Here is a 9733-nt window from a genome sequence, read left to right as displayed (position 1 = left end):
CGGTGTGGGTGTGGGTGTGGGGGTGGGTGTGGGGGCCGGTGTGGGTGTGGGGACCAGTGTGGGTGTGGGTGTCGGGGCCGGGCCCAGCTCTTGTCCCACTCTTCCCGGTCACAGCCCAGCCCGTGTCCGCTGTGTGATTGGGTTGAGAGCTGAGGGTTGACAACTGTCTCTGTGTTTTATAGCGGGGAAGAGCGGCTACAATGCCACCAAGAGTAAGTACTGTGTCTGTGTCTGTGTCTGTGCGCGCGTCCGTGTGTCTGTGAGCGTGTCCGTGTGTGTCTGCGCGTGTCCGTGTGTCTGTGTCTGCGCGCGTCCGTGTGTGTCCGTGTGTCCCTGCGCGCGTCCGTGTGTGTCCGTGTATTTTTGTGCGCGTCAGTGTGACCCTTGCGAACCTGTCCACGTGTCTGCGCTGTGACCGTCTGTGCGCGTCCCCGCCACGTGTACGTGTCCGTGCGAGTCCCTGCGTCCCCGTGCGCGTGCCCGTCTGTCCGCGCCTCACTGCACCCACGGCGTCGCCAGTTGACGTGTAACGTCGCTCCTTCCCTCCGCAGCCTCGGAGCGCGGGGAAAACTCATCAAACTCCTCTGCTCCAGCCTGAGGTAGGAACTGGGACCCTGTGGGGGTGGCGTTTATTCTGCTGGAGGGAGGGGGGCAGTGGGTATAATTCCCGGTGGGTGGGGGTTTCATCACCGGGGAGGGGGGGGGGGATATACCGGGCGGGGGAGCTGTGGGTTTAATGCCCCGTTGCGAGGGGAGGGGCTACTGTTTGTGTGTATGTGGTGGGGTGGGGGTTTGGGGGAGGTTTATGCCAGCGGTGTGTGTGTGTGTGTTGGTGGGGGGGTGGGTATTATATCCAGTGAGGGGAGGGGTGGGTATTTCCTGGAGGGGGGGAAGCTAATCCCGGGGTGGGGGGGGGGGGTGGTTTTATTGCTGATAATTGAGGGGATGGGGGGGGGCGACACAGACACGACAGTGACATTAAAGAGACTTGTGGATGGACACGTGGACATGCGGGGAGCGGGGGGGAGGGTGACGCGCAGACAGATAGTCGGTGTGGGCAGCATGGTCGGCACAGCCAGTGTGGGCCGAAGGGCCTGTTGTTGTGCTGTACTGTCCTGTGGTGCTGGGGGAGTGTATTGCCGGCAGGGGGCGGGGGTCAGTACTACTGCTACACGGGTGGGCTTGTGTCGCTCTGTAACCAACTCTCTCTCTGTCTGTTTCCCCCAGGGCCGCCGTATGCCGCCGCCGGTACAGGAGCGTCGGTGGAGAGCGGGACAATTTGGCGGGTTTCTGCTGTGTGTTGGGGGGGGGGGGGCTGCAATGGTGGGGGGGAGCAATGAGCGCATCTACAGCTGATTTGGTGATTTGGACTTTGCGCTTCGCTCTCTGAGTTGCTGCTAATTTACTGACTGCACTGGGGGGAGGGGGGGGGGGGGCTGCTGCTGCCCATAATGTTCCTGCAATGACGGGGTTCAGGGGGGGAACAGTCCCGATCAACATCTGGTGGGAATGAATCACAGCTGGAGCGTTGCAGCGCTGGTTGACCCGAGGCCCGGAGCCGCTCGGTTCCTGGCCTTGTGACGTCACATTCACCCGTGGACTGTGTGGGGGGGGGGGGGGGGTGTTCAGGGAATGTGATTCTTTGCTGGGGGGGGGGGGCGTGTTCTGCTTCACTGTCGCCACATAAATGTTCAATAAAATCCAGTGTGTTCTCCTGCTGTTTGTCCGTGGCTGCTTATGGTGGTGGTGGGGGGGGGGGGGGGGGGGGGGGGGGGCGAGTTCGCGGGGATTGAGGGGTGGGAGGCGGGGGTTATGGGAGGTGGGGGTCACGGGGATTGAGGGGTGGGGAGTCACTGGGATTGGGGGGTGGTGGTCACTGGGATTGGGGGATGGGGGGGTCACGTGGATTGAGGGGTGGGGGGTCACGGGGACTGAGGGGTGAGGGGAGTTTATGGGGGTGGGTGTCACGGGGATTGAGGGGTGGTGGTCACTGGGATTGGGGGATGGGGGGGTCACGTGGATTGAGGGGTGGGGGGGGGTTTATGGGGGTGGGGGGTTACTGGGATTAGGGGTTGGGGGGTCACTGGGATTGGGGGGTGGTGGTCACTGGGACTGAGGGGTGGGGGGTTACAGGGATTGAGGGGTGGGGGTCACGGGGGCTGAGGGGTGGGGGGTTACAGGGAATGAGGGGTGGGGGTCACGGGGACTGAGGGGTGAGGGGGGGTTTATGGGGGTGGGTGGTCACTTGGATTAGGGGTTGGGGGGTCACGGGGACTGAGGGGTGAGGGGGGGTTTATGGGGGTGGGTGGTCACTGGGATTAGGGGTTGGGGGGTCACTGGGATTGAGGGGTGGGGGTCACGGGGACTGAGGGGTGGGGGTTACAGGGACTGAGGGGTGGGGGTCACGGGGACTGAGGGGTGGGGGTTACAGGGACTGAGGGGTGGGGGTCACGGGGACTGAGGGGTGGGGGTCACGGGGACTGAGGGGTGGGGGTTACAGGGACTGAGGGGTGGGGGTCACGGGGACTGAGGGGTGGGGGTCACGGGGACTGAGGGGTGGGGGGTCACTGGGATTGGGGGTGGGGGGTCACTGGGATTGGGGGTGGGGGGTCACTGGGATTGGGGGTGGGGGGTCACTGGGATTGGGGGTGGGGGGTCACTGGGATTGAGGGGTGGGGGTCACGGGGACTGAGGGGTGGGGGTTACAGGGACTGAGGGGTGGGGGTCACGGGGACTGAGGGGTGGGGGTTACAGGGACTGAGGGGTGGGGGTCACGGGGACTGAGGGGTGGGGGTCACGGGGACTGAGGGCTGGGGGGTCACTGGGATTGGGGGTGGGGGGTCACTGGGATTGGGGGTGGGGGGTCGCGGGGACTGAGGGGTGGGGGGTCACGGGCATGGGAGGGGGGTGGAGGGCAGCGGGGACACGGCCATGGGGAGGGTGGCAGTGGGGACACGCCGGGGGAGGGGGTGAGGAAGGTGCCGGTACATCCTCGCGGGGCCGGTCCCACTTCCAACCGCGGAGCCGTCTGGAGCTGGTGCTGACGTCATCCTCACCAATCAGCTGGGCAGGAGGCGGGCGGACTGGATGTGGACGTCCCACGGCGTCGAGCGTTACGTCATCGCGCAACGCCGCGCGCTAGGCGTACGCCGTCAAGACGCTGCGTACGCCGTCAAGACGCTGCGGGCCGTCAGGCCGTTCGCGCGCGGGGTTTTTGGACAGTGTCAGTGTTCCGGATGTCGGGACCAGCTCCGCACGACTCCATACGGCTCCGGCGACTGAAGTGGGACCGGCCCAGCGACGTCGTACGGCTCAAGTGACCACGTTAGGTCGCGCTAGCCGCATGCAGTCGCATGCTCGTGGGACAGGCCCTTAACTTAGCGGGCCAGGCAGCATCTGTGGAGAGAAGGAATGGGTGATGTTTCGGGTCGAGACTCTTCTTCAGACGGTGTCGCCCCGAAGCGACCGTCATTCCTTCTCTCCACAGACGCTGCTTGAACGGATCAGTTACTCCAGCATTGTGTGTCTATCTTCGGTCTTGTATCTGGAAAGCTTTCTGCTCCCTGGTTGGCTCCTCCGTCAGCCTCTCTTCTGGGTTGGCAGGACTTTCATATGAAGAAAGACTGGATAGACTCGGCTTGTACTCGCTAGAATTTAGAAGATTGAGGGGGATCTTATAGAAACTTACAAAATTCTTAAGGGGTTGGACAGGCTAGATGTTGGAAGATTAATCCCGATGTTGGGGAAGTCCAGAACTAGGGGTCACAGTTTAAGGATAAGAGGGAAGTTTTTAGGACCGAGATGAGAAAAACATTTTTCACACAGAGAGTGGTGAATCTGTGGAATTCTCTGCCACAGAAGGTAGTTGAGGCCAGTTAATTGGCTATATTTAAGAGGGAGTTAGATGTTGCCCTTGTGGCTAAAGGGATCAGGGGGTATGGAGAGAAGGCAGGTACAGGATACTGAGTTGGATGATCAAACATGATCATATTGAATGGCGGTGCAGGATCGAAGGGCCGAATGGCCTACTCCTGTACCTATTTTCTATGTGTCTATGTCTATGTTCCATCCACAATCTAATGGCCAGCCGGAGATAGACAACCAGGACCCAGAGACCACTCTACGTTGTCCGGTGTCCGCCAATCCTACCTCCTGGTCCAGTAAGTTTGTGTGGATTGAATATGTCCACAATTGCCGGCCCAGTTCTGCCACCGGTCTGTCTCCATCCCACTGCTCCCGAGGTTACCAGCCACCTCTGTTCCCAGACCAAGAGGAGAAGGTCTCCGTTCCCCCTGTCCAGCGGTTTGAGCGCCGCGGTCGTCAGGCCTGGAGGTAGTCCCGGTCTGCTCTGCTCCGCACCGCTTCCAGGTATAGACGGCGGGCGGATCATCACCGGACCCCTGCCCCTCGCTACCGCCCTGGGCAGAGGGTCTGCCTGTCCACCCGAGACCTCGTCCTCCGCGTTGAGTCCAGTAAGTCAGCCATGATCATATTGAATGGCGGTGCAGGCTCGAAGGGCCGAATGGCCTACTCCTGCACCTAATTTCTATGTTTCTATGTTTCTAAGTTGGCGCCCGGTTTATTGGTCCATTCACTGTTCTCAGAGTCATCAACCACTCTGCTGTCCGCCTTAGACTGCCCCGGTCTATGTGTATTCACCCCACCTTCCATGTATCCCGGGTTAAGCGTGAATCTTCCAGCTCCCTGTGTCCCGCTCCTGTGCTACCTCCGCCAGCCCGCACCATTGCCGGTGGCCCCGTGTACATGGTGAAGCGGCTGCTGAAGTCCCGGCGGCGTGGCAGAGGGATCCACTACCTGATTGACTGGGAGGGCAACGGGCCAGAGGAGAGTAGCTGGATCCCTTCCCGTGACATCCTGGACCCTTCCCTCATTCGTGGTTTTCATCAACAGCAACAACGGCCAGGAGGTGTCCGTGTGAGGGGGGGGCTCCCGTCACACCTGCCGCGTCTCCAGATAGTTGAGACTCGCCACATTCCTCCCTGATGTAATCATGTTACACCTGCATTCACTCCGCTGCCCTCATCAGTCAATGGTTTCCTGTTCACTTCACACCCAGATTTAATTTCGGAAGTTTCATCTTGTGCTGGAATTAGCGACCATTATATTATCCAAGCAAAACTGCACTTAAAGCTTAAAGTTCCTTCAAAACCTCCGCGTAAAATTTCCCTCTGGGAAAAAGGGAACAGTGAGGAATTTAACGTCTTAGCAAAAAAAACTGGGAAAATGTTTCTTCAAACCTGCAACCAGATAAAAGATCCGTAAATGACAACTGGGTGTGGCTGAGAAACTCCTTCAATAATAGTGTTACAAATCATGGTCCTCAAATACTAATTAAGGGCCGTGTGCGTCCTCCTTGGTTTTCGGCAAAACTGAAACGTCTCTGCAGTAAGAAAGAGAAGTTTAATATCGGCGCCAATAAAAGGGGTACAAAACTGGACTGGGACAACTTTACTAGCGTGCGGAAGCAAGTCGATCGTGCAATTAGGAATGCTCATAGACAACATGTTTCTTCTATCCTTGGGGGAGAGCAACCCAAGGCTTTTTGGAGATATGTGGAGTCCAGACGGAGAGACAACACTGGTGTCCAGATACTTAAAGTGAACAACTGTCTGATCACTGAGGTCCAGGCGAAAGCAGAATCTCTTGCAAACCAATTTCAACACGTTTTCACCCGGGAAGATGTGGAGCCTTCATCATTTCCTGTCCTACCGCCCAGCCCATATGCTGATATGCCTGCTATTACAATTGAGGTTGAAGGTGTCAAGAAGTTATTGCTCAGCATTAATACCACAAAAGCAATTGGACCAGATCAGATACAGAATCAAGCCCTCAAGATCGCAGCCGAAGAACTGGCTCAAGTTTTGCTGTTCATTTTTCAACCATCGCTTGACTCGGGCGATGTTCCGCTGGATTGGAGGAAGGCTAACATCACTCCTCTCTTTAAGAAGGGTTCAACCTCCAACCCAGCGAATTATCGTCCTGTTTCATTAACAAGTACTTGCTGCAAATTGCTGGAGCATATCATTGATAGTAATCTGATGCGACACATGAGCAAACATAATATTCTTGCTGACAACCAACATGCATTTAGGAGGCATAGATCATGCTAGTCTCAGCTTATCCTGACGACAAATGACCTGGCTACGCACCTTGATAGTAACGGCATCACGGATTTAGTTGTGCTGGACTTTTCTAAAGCATTTGATGTCATCCCACACCAGAGACTGCTTCGGAAGATTGACTTCTATGGTATTCGTTCCAACACGAAACGATGGATTTCCAGTTTCCTGACAAAACGTCTTCAGCGTGTGTGTGTGAACGGAAAGAGCTCCAATTGGCATCCAGTGTTGAGTGGTGCACCTCAGGGCACAGTACTTGGCCCACACCTATTTTTGCTTTACATAAATGACATCCATGAAAAAGTCGCAAGTACGACCAGACTATTCGCTGATGATTGTTTGCTGTACCGTCCAATTAGTCAACTGATGATGAAGATGCTCTCCAAAAGGATCTCGATACTATGGTTGAGTGGTCACAACAACGGGGCATGAAGTTCAACCCTTCCAAATGTGAAACCATGCGTGTCACCAGAAAGAGGAATCCAGGCGTCACATCTTACAACATACTTGGTGCAACCTTTGAAGAATCCAAACAAACCAAGTATCTTGGCATCAAATTGCAGAATGATCTGCGTTGGAATAGTCAGACTCATCATGCAACGGTGAAAGCAACAGGTGTCCTAAACTTCCTGAGGCGCAACTTTCATCATTGTTCAACTTCTGTCAAGGAGAAGCTACACTTCACCCTCGTTTGACCTCATTTAGATTACGCAGTTGCAGCATGGGACCCATACACAAATAAAAACATTTCTTCCATCGAACGTGTCCAAAGACAGGCCGCTCGATTTGTTACTAACACCTATGAGAGAGAAGCGAGTGTCACCAAACTTCTGAATTCTATGGTCGGGGAGGAACCCTCTCCAAGACAGACGTGAAGCTCACCGTTTAACCTGTTTTTACAAAATGTTAAATGGTCAGCTCGACATAGACTACAAGACCTACACCAAACCCAAACCATTAGGAGCAGACGAGGGCATTCGATGCAATTTGTGATCCCAGCTACAAAGACATATGTATACAGCAATTCCTTCTTCTCCCGCACAATTAAAGCATGGAATCTCCACCTAACTATAGTTACCCAACCAGACGCAACTAAATTTAAAGTTTTAAATTTAAATTTAAAGTCCCAATAACCCTTTCTGGCTTAAGCCCTGTCTCCACCACCTCCAGTTTAAATTCAATTTGGAATATTTTGGAGGACCAAGAAACCAAGAACCAATATATGCCCGCAATCTACATTCACTCCCTGCCGACTCATCACTAATGAAGATACATGAAGATATTTCTGACACACATTTTGCTGATAGAAGTGTATAAAATGAAAATAACTATTTCCAGGTTTGAAGTGTGAAAGATTAGAGGGCATTGGTGAACAAGGTTTAAAGGAAACGGGCGGATAAAGTGACTTAACACACATGTTGATGGGTGCCTGGACCGCGTTGCCAGGGGGTGGAGGTCAAGGCTGATACGTAAGCGGCGTTTAATAGGCTGCTCGATTGGCACATGGATATTCCTGGTTAAGAAAATCGAGAACATCGGAAATTTTGGAATTCAGAAAACTGGAAAGCTGCTATAACTTACTGAAACGACAACAGATAAATCAACGATGAATAACAAGATGGTGACATCAAAACGGTAAGGTATTAACAGGAAAGTGGTTCATTTCCCCTTTCCGCTCGTCAGAACTAATGTACCATCTCCGATAGGCTGCGTCCACATGAGTTAGCAGGAGGGAGGGTCAAGAACATTTGTTTCATTATCTGTACAATTTGTTGCAGATAGTTAAACATAGAAACATAGAAACATAGACAATAGGTGCAGGAGTGGGCCATTCCGCCCTTCAAGCCTGCACCGCCATTCGAAATGATCAAGGCTGATCATCCAACTCATTATCCCATCCCTGCCTTCTCTCCATACCCCTGATCCCTTTAGCCACAAGGGCCACATCTAACTCCCCTCTTAAATATAGTCAATGAACTGGCCTCAACTACCTTGTTTGGCAGATAATTCCACAGATTCACCACTCTCAGTGTAAAAAATGATTTTCCCATCTCGGTCCTAAAATACTTCCCTCTTATCCTTAAACTGTGACCCCTAGTTCTGGACTTCCCCAACATCGGGAATAATCTTCCTGCATCTAGCCTGTCCAACCCCTGAAAAATGTTGTAAGTTTCTATGAGATCCCCTCTCAATCTTCTGTATTCTAGCGATGACAAGCCGAGTCTATCCAGTCTTTCTTCATATGAAAGTGCTGCCATTCCAGGAATTAGTATGGCGAACCTTCTCTGTACTCCCTCTATGGCAAGAATGTCTTTCCTCAGATTAAACTGAGAGGTGTGCTGGGCAGGCAAGACTAGACGAATAAAACATGACAACAATGTGACAACTTGAGAAGAAACAGAAATGGTTAATTTTAATACGGACAGAATTACAGATCGAGCTATTTGAGGTTGGGCAATTCAGTGTTGAATCTTCCGGCTGCAAGATGCCCAGACACAAAGTCAGAGAGTAAACCAGAGTGGAAACAGGCCCTTCGACCTCAACTGCCAATGCTGACCAACATGCCCCATCTCCACGAGTCGCACCTACGTGTGTTTGCCCCCTACCCCTCCAAACGTGCCCTATCCATGTACCAGTCCAAATGTTTATTAAACGTTGCCCGCCATCCTTTGTGTAAAAAAGTGAGCCACGGCGTTCCTATTAAATATTCCCCCCTACAACTTTAACCCATGTTCCCTGGTTCTCGATTCCCCTGTTCTGGGCAGGAGACTGTGCGTTTAGCAGAACTATCTCTCACATGATTGTGTGCACCTGTATAAAATCGCCCCTCAACCTCCTGCGTTCCAACAAATAAAGTCCTGGCCTGCTTATTCTCTCCCTGTAGCTCAGGCCCTCTGGTCCTGGCAACAACTTTGTAAATCTTCTCTGCATTCTTTCCAGTTTGACAACATCTTTCCTGTAACACGATGACCAAATCTGTATACAGTAGTCTGACATTGGCCTCACCTACGTCATATATAACTGCAACATGACCTCCCAACTTCTATACTCGATACTCAGACTGATAAAAGCCGTTTTGACCACCCTAACCACTTATGACGACAATTTAAAGGAGCTATGTACCTGTACTCCTCTATCCCACTGCTCTAAACCACGTCCCAGCGACTTCCCATTCACTGTGTAGGTCCTTCCTGATGTTTCTCTATATTAATTATCCCATCAATTGTTTTTCAGGCTCCAGTCAGAAAACATCCTTCCACCATCACCATCTGCGTTCTTCTATGATGCTAATGTTTTAATCATTCAGCTATCGATGCCTCCTTGGGTCCCATGTGAAAGAATACACAATAAACTGAGATGCTGCAACCATGTAAAATGTGAAGGTGCTGGAATCTGCAAAAAGGCCCCAACCCGAAATGTCAGCTGTCCATTCTTTCCCAAGATGCCTGATCCGCTGAGTGACTCCAACGTACTCTTTTGCAGACGGCGTTGAAGTCTCTTTCGTTAAACATCATAATGGGTATTGTGTCAGAACTGAACGAGGAGGAGGACACAAATGCCGGCTCAGACACAGGGCAGATCAGTCTTCGGCG

General features: G+C 53.0%; 1 long non-coding RNA gene across 1 annotated transcript; it reads left to right on the top strand.

The window, feature by feature from the left end:
- The first annotated feature begins 95 nt into the window (after positions 1 to 95).
- Positions 96 to 1323, top strand: LOC116970001. The gene is made up of 3 exons (XR_004410987.1): positions 96 to 212; positions 552 to 599; positions 1228 to 1323. It is a non-coding gene; the product is annotated as an uncharacterized LOC116970001 (long non-coding RNA).
- The last annotated feature ends 8410 nt before the right edge of the window (positions 1324 to 9733 follow it).

The sequence above is a fragment of the Amblyraja radiata genome, unplaced genomic scaffold (genome assembly GCF_010909765.2).
Source record: "Amblyraja radiata isolate CabotCenter1 unplaced genomic scaffold, sAmbRad1.1.pri scaffold_471_ctg1, whole genome shotgun sequence".
NCBI classification, from domain to species: Eukaryota; Metazoa; Chordata; class Chondrichthyes; order Rajiformes; family Rajidae; genus Amblyraja; species Amblyraja radiata.
The sequence above is the reverse complement of the archived record's forward strand: the minus strand, read 5'-3'. Positions and strand labels throughout refer to the sequence as shown.